Genomic DNA, 10,888 nt, shown 5'->3' with positions numbered 1-10,888 from the left:
TATCTTGTTGCTTTTCTTCTCCTTCTTCTTTCTTTTTTATTGTGGTAAAAAATAACATAAAATTTACCTTCTTAAATATATATATATTTTTTAGACGGAGTTTCGCCCTTGTTGCCCAGGCTGGTGTGCAGTGGCCTTATCCCGGCTCACCGCAACCTCCACCTCCCAGGTTCAAGCGATTCTCCTGCCTCAGCCTCACGAGTAGCTGGGATTACAGGCATGTGCCACCACGCCAAGCTAATTTTGTATTTTTAGTAGAGACGGGGGTTTCTCCATGTTGATCAGGCTGGTCTGGAACTCCTGACCTCAGGTGATCTGCCCGCCTTGGTCTCCCAAAGTGTTGGGATTATAGGTGTGAGCCACCACGCCCGGCCTCAAACATTTTTAAGTGTTCAGTTGAGTAGTGTTAAGTACACTCACATCGTTGTGCAATAGATCTCTAGAACCTTTTAATCTTGCAACACTGAAACTCCAGACCTACTAAATACTAAATCCCCCCAGCCCTTGGTAACCACCTTTCTACTTTCTATTTCTATGATTCTCACTGATTTCCATACTTCATATGAATAGAATCATATGGTGTTTGTCATTTTGTGACTAGCTTGTTTCTCAGCATAATGTCCTCGAGGTTCAACCATGTTGTTGCAAGAATTTCCTTCCTTTTTTCAAGGTTGCATAATACTGTCTGTATATCCCACAATTTCTTTAGCCTTTATTCTTCTTGCCTCATATAATGTGGTGACATGTCATGTCTTACCAAGTTCCAACCCTTTGACCCCACATTCCCACTATGTAGAATATAGTGCTTTTTTGTCCTTAGCTCTGTCCTTGAAGCTGATCTCCATCTTCAGAAGGTGGAGGGAAAGGAAACCAAGTGGATGAAAGAGGAAGGGAAAGACTGCGTACCTCATCCACTGGTAATTTTTGACACCTCACATTAAAATCTGGATTGCCATTTTCTGTTTGTTGGTAATTGTATGCTATACTTTTGATTAAAGTTTTATTTTAATGTATTTATGTGTCTGTGTCTGAGGTTGAAATTGATTTCTCCATGCTATATGAAACTCTTATCAGATAAGTTTAATCTATTTATATTTGTTGTTATAATTCATATATTTTAATCTGAAATCTGTTTTATTCTTTTGTGGTTTCTAATTTTCATACTTCCTTGATTTTCCTTTATTTTTTATTTTTAAATAAAGAATATATATTTTTTTCTTTTATTATTCTTGGTATGTATTCCCTTTTAAATTCCAATACCTAGTACCATTAAATTGTTCAGAAGCATTACTCATTTTCAAAAAAGTGAATGCAGTTTAAGCCTAGTGTTATCAACACATAGCTTATGTGGATTGCCCCTGGCTATAGGCTTTATTTACCAGTGATAGTTTATTCCTATTCTCAGTTCTATGGCTGAAAGTTACATTAATATTCAGAGCTTTAAATCCAGTTTCCAATAATTCCCACGTTTTCACCAATGTATTATTGCCTGGTTGAGGGGGCATTCTTTCCTATTTGGTTCTATAATACTCTGAAACAGTGGAATATGAAAAAGCCACAACTTCATCAATGCATTGTCTTCAAGATTCTTGCCACCATCATCCCAGCTCTCCCTGTTTCTGGAGATTGTCACCTTCCAGAATGTCATAAGCCATCACCAGTCCTCTTTTTTTGCTTTCTGCTATCTTCTTTCTAAGAGTTGGTGGAGGAAGGGACATTGGTTGAGAACACAACTCTGGCTGCTTCCCAGGTCAACAGTCAAATGGAAAGAGGAAGGTGCAGCCAAGGGTTTGCGAATGTGGGAACTCAGAAGCTAGGATGGCCCTTTGGAGTCATCCAGAGTGGGGCACAGGGTGAAATGACATGGAATGTGTACTGCCCTGAGAAGGGGCCATGACCCTGGATGAGGCAGCTGTCTTCAGGTGAAGCAGTCCCCAAGAGGGTCCAGTGGAGGCTGTGTTCTGGCGGAACTCCCAGCAGCTGCAGAATGATTTCTCCTGTGCTAAATGGGGATCCAGGTGGCACACCACAGCATCACCTCTTAATTACATCCTCAGTCATGTAAGTTGACATATTTTCTGTCTCCTCACTAGACTGTGAGCTTCTTAAGAGCTAAAACCATGTCTGTCTTGTTCAGTATACATCCCCCGTTCGTAGCATGACTTCTAATACACTCTTACTGAACATTCATTGAATAAATAAATGAATTAATGACACACATCTTTAGGTATGGGAAGGGGCTGAGGCTGAGAGTAGAGAAAAAGCTATAAAGAGAGAAAGAATCCCCCATCTCACATAATAAAGATGTTATAAGATGCAAGAAAACTATTAAGTGATCTTCAAAACCACAGAAAAAGACAGGTTAAAGAACATAGAGTAATTCTCTACATCCCATTTGTGAAATACAGCTGGAAATTGTGGGAAGAATATTTATGACCTTCCAGTCCAAAGAGGGACGTAAAATAGTTGTCTGGTGCGATGATTTCCACCTCTCTGGGGTTGCAGCACACTCTCATCATTTTCTGACAGACCCTGCATCCAAATAAACCCTATAGCTTAGCATGTGTGAGTGTGTTTATTATTATGAATCAAAGTAAATTTTGTATATATTGAACTCTGTCTCAGTATATCCCAACGTTTTGTGCTATTGAAATATTTGGAAACACCTTGGAGCATCTAGAAAATCAGACTTTGGGAGACTGTCCTAGAATTTTAATCAGATGAGCCTGTTTGATTAAGGTCCAAAGGGACTGTGTTTGGCTTTGCTGTCTTTTATTCCATAAGCAGAGCTGCTCTCTCTGCTGTGAGGGTCTATGGTATGCTCAGTTGCTGTTGGAACCTGGGTCCAAACACATTTGCTTCTTGCTTTCTCTGCTCCCAAACCTAGTCCTTTCTCCTGAAAGACAAATTCAATAAGCAAAACAAAAAGAGGCCATAAAACTGATAAAGATGGCAAAAGCCCAAGGAGATTCCCACCGCTCAGGGTGAGCTCTGGGCAGATCGCCCCTGCCTTACCAGCTGGGGACTGAGCTGTGAAATGCAGCACACACTCCATCTGAGCCTTCTGCAGAGGGAGATTGCACTGTGCCCCCCCCCCTACCCCCACAGTGGGCCAAGGATGGAATGGCTTTTCCTGACTGGGAGTGTCCTCATCACAGACTTTTGCTCAGGCATCATTCTTCCTGGCTCCATGGCAAAGTGCAAAGTCCACAGATGCTCATCCTAAAGAGAAAGTCCCTTGCTTGCACTTCCCTGGGGTCCCCGCCACTTCTGAGAGGAAAGCCACTACTGTGCATCGAGTCTCTGGTTTGGTTTAACAACTAGTCCCCACGCACACCTGTGGGTAGTTATGATTATCTCCATTTTATGCAGGAGGGAGTTAAGGTAAAGAAATGGTATGGACTTACCCAGGGGTATTAGCCAATAAGTCGCTGAGCTGGGATTTATTGTTATTTTTTGGTCATTTGTTCAGCAACTCTTTATTGGGCAGTCATTCTGTACCAAGACAGGGAACTTTGGCATTGCTACGTAGTCTCTCTGGAGGAGCAGCCATCACTACCTGCCCCCATGTGTTGATATAATAGCAGCAGCTGGGACCCTCCAGCCTGTGAACTTTAATGTTAGCCTGTAGAATCCCCTGAAACTTCTTCTGGGGGAGAGAGAGAGGGGAAAGACTGGCATTCTCAGAGGTCTTTGCAGCATCCTAAGCTAGGACTCTGAAGAAAATACCATTCACCCATAGGGCCCCTCTGTGAGCTGGCCTTCTGCTGACCCAGTAGAGACCTGGCACTGGCACATTTCACAGTTTGTACCGTGGCATCTTGGTATCTAGGCCAGGCATCAGTTGGATGATAGCTAAGCCAAGTAAAGTCTGTCATCTCCCATGGAACCTTGATTGGAGATTCTGCCCCAGACTGTTCCTGAAGTTATGCATGTATGTACATGTGTATGCATATGGCGGCATGGATCAGTTTGTGTGTACACGTGTGTGTATACCTATGTGTGCTTGGTACTTTCATGTGTGTGTTGTGTGTGCCTACCATGCCTACTGTGCCTTAGGAGTTCCCTAACATGGCAACTGAGCATCAGATTTGGAAGGCCATTTGGAAAGCAATAAACGTTTCTGGGGCTCTACCACCCATTGACTCTCAAGCCATCTGGAAATAATAATCATAATAATAGTTAACCGAATAATAGCTAAGCTAATCGACCACTTAATCTTTTAAGTACTACTCTAAGCAACTTCACAAGTGTTAATCCTTAATTCTCAGGACAACCCTATGAGGCTTGAACTATTGTTACTACCCTCTCTTTAAAACTGAGGAAACTGAGGCCAGGAGATCCCATGCTCAAGGGCCCGCTGTGTGTAAGCTGCAGAGCTGCATTGGAATTCAAGCCATCTGGACTCGGAACTTGCCCTCCTCATCAAGACTGCAGCCCCAAGCTTTACTGAGTTACCAAAGCCGTCTTCCTTTATTTGTTATGGCTCCAAGATGTGAGTTGAATGTTTGAGCTCAGAGATATTTTCCAGGTAAAGGAAAGGTGCCTGAGTAACCGTGGAAGACAATGCATGACAGTGGGTCCAGCCAGAGCCTCCAAGGCCACTGCTGCCTGCTTTGCTGCTGTCACCGGAGGAAGCGGGCAGCATTGGCTTCAGTGGCAGAGCTGAAGCATCTACAGGAGGTAGGAAACCACAGAGGTGAGATGAAAACTGATCAAGAATGGCGGCATGGGAAACCTGGAGAACCGAAGACTCTGCGGAGGCCTGGGCACCCGCTTGTGCAAACCAAGTCAGGTGTCAGGCAGGCTGGGAGGCAGCACCGCGGTCTCTGCAGAGCCAGGACCTCTGGAGCCTCCGTCTTCCCTCATGGCCACACCTTCCTTCCTCTTGTAGTGGACAGTTGCTTCTGGAAGCTTCCTTTGGTCAGTTTGCAAGGAAAATCAGGTCCCAAGAAAGGACCTCGGCTGCTGAGGGAATTGAAAAGGGGAAACTGCATAAACATTTTTGTACTTTAGTTTTAGAGAAAATCATACTGAGACTGAAAAAAAATTCTGGAATTTTTATTTCAATAAACAGGAACACTTTTTCCGTGAGCTCTGCTCAGTTCCCCTCACACTAGTAAAATGTAAATCTCTAAAAAGCACACACACATAGCCCCTAGCTCTAACTACATATACAAAAGGGCTTTTTGCTCAGAATGAACAGTGACTCCTTCTTCTGTCCCTCTCTGAGCCAGGTGGCTGGGGTGTCTTTTCCAGGCCCCTCCACCAGGCACTCTGGTACAGGCCACAGCCTGTGCAACTGTCCACAGCAGCCCCTCCTGATGCTCACTCTCTCAGGCAGTCTGCAAGTGGAAAACACACATCCTGTCCATGTGGATTTATTCATGTTTCCCGTATCAGTAAGGAGATGGAGCTATAACACATTAAATATTTACAATTATCAGAGAAAAGACAGTACACAGCACTGAACTGAGATAAGAATACAGTTTCAAAATATTTACAATGAACACGTCTTGCTTTTTCTGGTTCTTCTCTTTGGTCTGGCACTTTAGGTCTCTGATCTCTTTATTGTATTTTCTTTCCAGGTTCCCTGTAATTTTGAAAATGTTTGACAGAGCCTCCTAAGTCTGAGGAGGATTGCTGTGTAAGTGAGAGACATCTGGGGAGTCTGGTTCCTGTGTCTCCAAGCAAGAGGGCCTTTTTTGGAGCCTCCTTTATGCTGATGCGTGTGTCTCCTGCTTATGCCTGAATCAAGTTTGTGGCTGGTTCTATCTATGGCTCTACCAAAGACAGCACCAGCGAGAGGAAAGTGGCAGGCCCCTGAGCTTGTGCTAACCAAAATAACTTATTTACACTGGTCTCTTGAATATCTCAAGGTCTTTTAGACAGCCGCAGTTAACATGGAGCCAGGAATGCATTGGTTTATGTTTCCTTTAATTAATTCGACTTTAAAGTGTTCCACATTATTACATTCAAAAGTAGCTCCTTCGTTGTGTTTGATTTTAATCTCCATTCTTTGAAAGATCTCACTCTTTCCTTTTAGGCCTTGAAACAGCCAGTGACCAAAACCAACAGAGATTTGACCTGAATGTGTTACATTAGCAACACCAGGGAGAGAAAGACAGGAAAGGTATTAAAAATTTGGCGCCTTGTTTAATTATAAAGAATGCAAAAGAAGCATCAACTGTGAAATATTTGGCTATTCAAAGAGATTAAAGACCTCCAGCTTTTGGAATAGGGTGCCAGAGAATTATCAGGATCACAGGCGTTTTATTTGATGGGTGCCATATTTGACCTTGAAGCATTGAGGCTGGCACTCCTTTGTGTCCTGGGGATCTCCTGATGTCCTTGCTCCCCGGCGGTATCTGCCCCGGGGCCTCTGGAGGCCTCGCCGTGGAGTATGAGGTTGCGCACGTTGCTGGTGTATATTTATATCGAGGCGGCTGTGTTGCCAAGGAGCTCTGAGAGAAAGCAGAGCGGAGATAACTTCTAATCCACCTTTCTGTGATAATGTGGCGCAAAGTGAAGAGACCCAGGGCTCCATCCTCTGGTCTGGCATCGCCCTGGGAGGGGTGGGCCCTCGGGGTGTTTTTAGCAGCCCCAGTGCACTGGCGTGAGCTTCTGCATTGGAAACAATGCATTGCTGAACTCTGTGCAGCAAATAGGGAAGACTGGGATTGAAGAGGAGAATGAAAGCAAACCGTAATTTGTAGGTAACAAGAAATGTATTTGAGTGTCCATTCCCAAGATTTGGACAGTGGGAGAATTAGAATCTGGGAGCATTGGAACTGGCAAGGAGCCAAGAGGGAATTGGGAGTAGAAGGAGAAAGTCACTTGCCCAAGATCACAGCGGGAGCTGGCAACAGGGGGGCTGTGGAGGCCAGCTGTATTAGTCCATTTTCATGCTGCTGATAAAGACATACCGAGACTGGGTAATTTATAAAGGAGAGGGGTTTAATGGACTCAGAGTTCCACGTGGTTGGGGAGGACTCACAATCATGGCTGAAGGTGAAAGGCACTTCTTACATGGCAGCAGGCAAAGAGAGAGCGAGAACCAAGTGAAAGGGGTTTCCCCTTATAAAACCATCAGATATCATGAGACTTATTCACTACCATGAGACAAATATGGGGGAAATCGCCCCCATGATTGAAATATCTCCCACTGGGTCTTTCCCACAACATGTGGGAATCATGGGAGCTACAATTCAAGATGAGATTTGGGTGGAGACACAGCCAAACAGCATCACCAGCCTGGGGCTCTTTGCACCACATTCCGCATATTTAGGGGGCTCCTAAACAGGAGTGAGTTTCTTTCCCTGACACTTTGAAGCTGACCCACAAGGAGCCACTCCCTGAGGATCCTTTCTTGATGGGTCATGAGTTCCACCATTTTAGGATGGGTAGAAGGGTCTGGAGATCTGCACAGGAGTGAAGACAGAGGAGAAGGAAGAGGGGTTCAGGCCGTCTCATGCACATAGGTTATGTACTACGATGAAATGTGGTGGAGCCCATACAGCCATGTATCTGGTGTCAGATAGAATTGGCCTTGCATCCTAGGCTCACCCATGCCTGAACTTGGGTGACTCATTTAAGTTTGCAGTACCTCTGCTTCCTCATCTTTAAGATGAGAATAAGGATACTGTTGTGATTTGAATGTTGTATGCCCCTGAAATTCATAGGGTGATACATAATCACCAATGTGATGCTATTAGGAGGTGGGGCCTTTGGGAAGTGATAAGGTCATGAGGGTGGAGCCCTCATAAATGGGACTAGTGGCTTTATAAAAAGAGGCCCCAGAGAGCTGCCTTGTCTCTTTTGCCATGTGAAGGCACAGCAAGAAGATGCCTTATTTGAACCAGAAGTGGGTCTTCACCAGACACCAAATCTGCTAGTGCCTTGATCTTGAACTTCCCAGCCTCCAGAACTATGAAAAATAAATGTCTGCTGTTTATAAGCTGCCAGTTTCTGGTATTTTGTTATAGCACAGTTCTATGCTACAGCAAAGCTAAGACAGTCACCTTCTTCACAGACTTGTGTAAACTCATATAAAAAAGTAGACATGAAAATCCATCGTGGTAAAAAAATGTGCTTTATAACTGATTCCTGAGGAATTGGTCTTCCATTAATAAGCATCATGTAGTGATCACTGGTCATTTTGTATCCTTGCCATTCTTATCTTTTTCGACTTCCTCCAGATCATTTCTCCACTTCAGAAGTTGCCTGAGGTGTGAACAAGGGACATGGGCTGGGGTTTATTAAGGCAGAATCAACTGGTGAGACTGGCTGATCATGTGTGTTTTCCCACCATAGATGCTGCCTCTTGCGTTCATACAAAGTGCTGTGAGACAGTGTCTTCCAGGGACAGACCTTCCTTATTGGGACCTAAACAGATGCCTTTCGAGGTGGAGTGGAGAAGAGCCAAGGAAGCCCCAGGCCTTTGGCTTGAATTTCTGGTGTCTTCATTTCTTCATGGCACAAAAATCCCCTGGAATAGAATATCTTTTCACAAGGAATTTTAATCAAAGTCGGTGGAATAAGAAAAAAGAATACAGGAATTATTCGCAACATAAAAGCAGCCACACGAGCAAATCGGCCCTGACTGGCACTGTCTCTTTCTACAGCATTGGGCCTGTAGGGACCTGTGGGGATAGGATTGATAACTCAGTTTAGTGCAGGCCCAGCAATTAGACAGGATCCTTCACAGGCCATGAAGTGGTTTTGTGTTTTGTATGGAGAATATACTCTGAGAGTTCCAGCTATGACATGCCCCTATACTTAATCTGGCTGATGGCCAAGGTCATACTGTGGTGTGAGCAGAATAACCCTCTTGATCTATGGAAATCAGCAGTATCTTCCCATGAGCAGGCAGACTAGGGGGTCTATCACTAGGGCCTCCTGAGTGACCAAGGGCCTCCTGGGCTACCAAGGGCCCTGATGAGCTGTCCTGGAGACTGTTGGGCAATGGCGGTCTAAACTTGGCCATCAAGAGTGAAAGGAGAGAAACTGTTGTCCTCTGAACAATAAACAACAAGATGCTGACTCTGAGCTTTTGCCTTTAGGGAGAATGCCTTCGCACTTCTAGCCACTTGTCTAAACGTCCCACGCTCAAGCCTCAATCAAGTTTTTCCTCCTCCATGGACCCAATTCAGCCAATAAATATTTAATGGGTGCATATTAGTTGCCCAGAAGGGTTTTAACTTAAGCTGACCTGCTCTGAGGCTGAGTAAAAGCCTTGGTTTGGGTGGATTCCCATGTAACAGGGAAATACTGGAAGAGCAGCAATGTCATGATCCCTGGTTATTGGTCCATTAGGAACAAGGCTTCAGGCAGTGTCTGGGGGGCGGGGACAAGAGACAAAGTATGTGTGTCCCATCTCTTGCTATTCAGAGAAGAACTTGGATATCTAGGCAACTCGAGATGCCAGGACCACAGCCTGGCTCTAGTGCAGGATTTTCACACCAATGGAGGATGCAAGTGTGGGACCAGAAGCTGGGCAGGAGCTTTGCTGTGCAAATGGACCATCTCTGATGATCTCTAAGAAGGTGCAGTGAACAAATCAATATTCAGAGGACAAGATTCAGGCCTAGGGTCCAGGACCATTGTAGTCCCCACCAGGAATGACCCTGGACCAAAGTACGGCTGGGCTTACAAGTGGAAGCACTGAGGTCTTTAGCCACAAAGGAAATGTCTGGGTCTCTTCTCTTGGCCTTCCTAGATACCACCCTAGTCCAAGTTACAGCTCAAGGCCACCTCCTAAAAACGAAGTTTTCTTGGTGTCTCCCAATCACAGAGACCTCTTCCTCTCTTGATTCCCTAAAGAGATGTCCATCTATCTCACTCACATTGACCCAGAAGAATATCCTACTCAATTTCCTCTATCTCTGCATCTGACCTGAAGCTACTCAGGGAGGAGTCAGTATTTACTCCCAGTTATGGTGCCAAACACAGGCAGGTGCTAACTAGAACACCCATGAAAAATGTCGGCACATCACACCTCACCCCAAAGTTACTCCACATCAAGTGAAATACTTTCCAGCTCCTCACCACCACCTGCAACACAGTGCATGCATTGGAGGTCCTGGCTTGTCCAGACTCCAGCTCATGGGAGCTACCCTGGTGGGAGATTCACAGGCCTGCTTGGCCAAGAGATGTGCTGGACTGAGCTATTCCAGGCTAAAGAGCAGTGGAAATCTTGCTCTTTTATTAGAAAAATTCTTGCGAGTTGGCCTATTTTAAGAAATATAGTTTGCTTAATGACTTTTCAAAAGCCAGTTAAAAGGGATGGACAATAATTCAGAAGCATTAAAAAAAAAAGACAGAGATTCTACTGGCAATATTGCTTATGATTGGCACTTGCCTTTCTTGCAGATTCGTTCTTGACTTTGCATCCTGTCCTCAGAGTGATATTCTGCCAACCAGACATTGTCACCTGCTAGGCGACTCACTCAGGGCTCCTTGGCTCTGTCTGGAAAATCTCTCCTTCTTTTGCCCATCCTTGCTTCCCATCCCCCTCTCCCAGCTCAGAGCCTTTGTTGATGTTGACAGCTCATCCCTGGGCCATCATTCATCCTGCCCATGGCAAACTTTGGAGAAAATAAAAAACCCTGCTCCCCTAATCTCATTAGAAGGGCTGCAAATTGAATTTAGCCCCTCTCAGTGTCCCCTCAGCTGGCTGTCATTAGGAGCAGAGGCTGGGCCTTGGCTGATACCCAAAGACCAGCTAACTGAATTTGAGATGCTGTGGTCTTGACAGGCCAAGAGAGGTAATTGAAGAGCCGTGGGGCTCCTGGTAACATTTCAGGCTGGGATTACACTGGGGATCCAAAACCCCCATCTGCATTGGTGTCGGGGGCACTAAAAAGTCACCCATTGGGCTTCCAGGGTC

The 10,888-nt window shown here is 45.0% G+C and overlaps 1 long non-coding RNA gene across 1 annotated transcript in view; it reads right to left on the bottom strand.

Moving 5' to 3' along the window:
* Positions 1-5,045: 5,045 nt before the first annotated feature.
* Positions 5,046-10,888, bottom strand: part of LOC104007155 (uncharacterized) — a 62,559-nt gene continuing 56,716 nt past the window's right edge. Inside the window, exon 3 of the long non-coding RNA XR_681277.4 lies at positions 5,046-8,488. This is a non-coding gene — a long non-coding RNA (uncharacterized LOC104007155). The remainder of the gene's footprint in view (positions 8,489-10,888) is intronic.

Source organism: Pan troglodytes, chromosome 6 (genome assembly GCF_028858775.2).
Source record: "Pan troglodytes isolate AG18354 chromosome 6, NHGRI_mPanTro3-v2.0_pri, whole genome shotgun sequence".
NCBI lineage: Eukaryota > Metazoa > Chordata > Mammalia > Primates > Hominidae > Pan > Pan troglodytes.
This window is presented reverse-complemented; position numbering and strand designations above follow the sequence as displayed.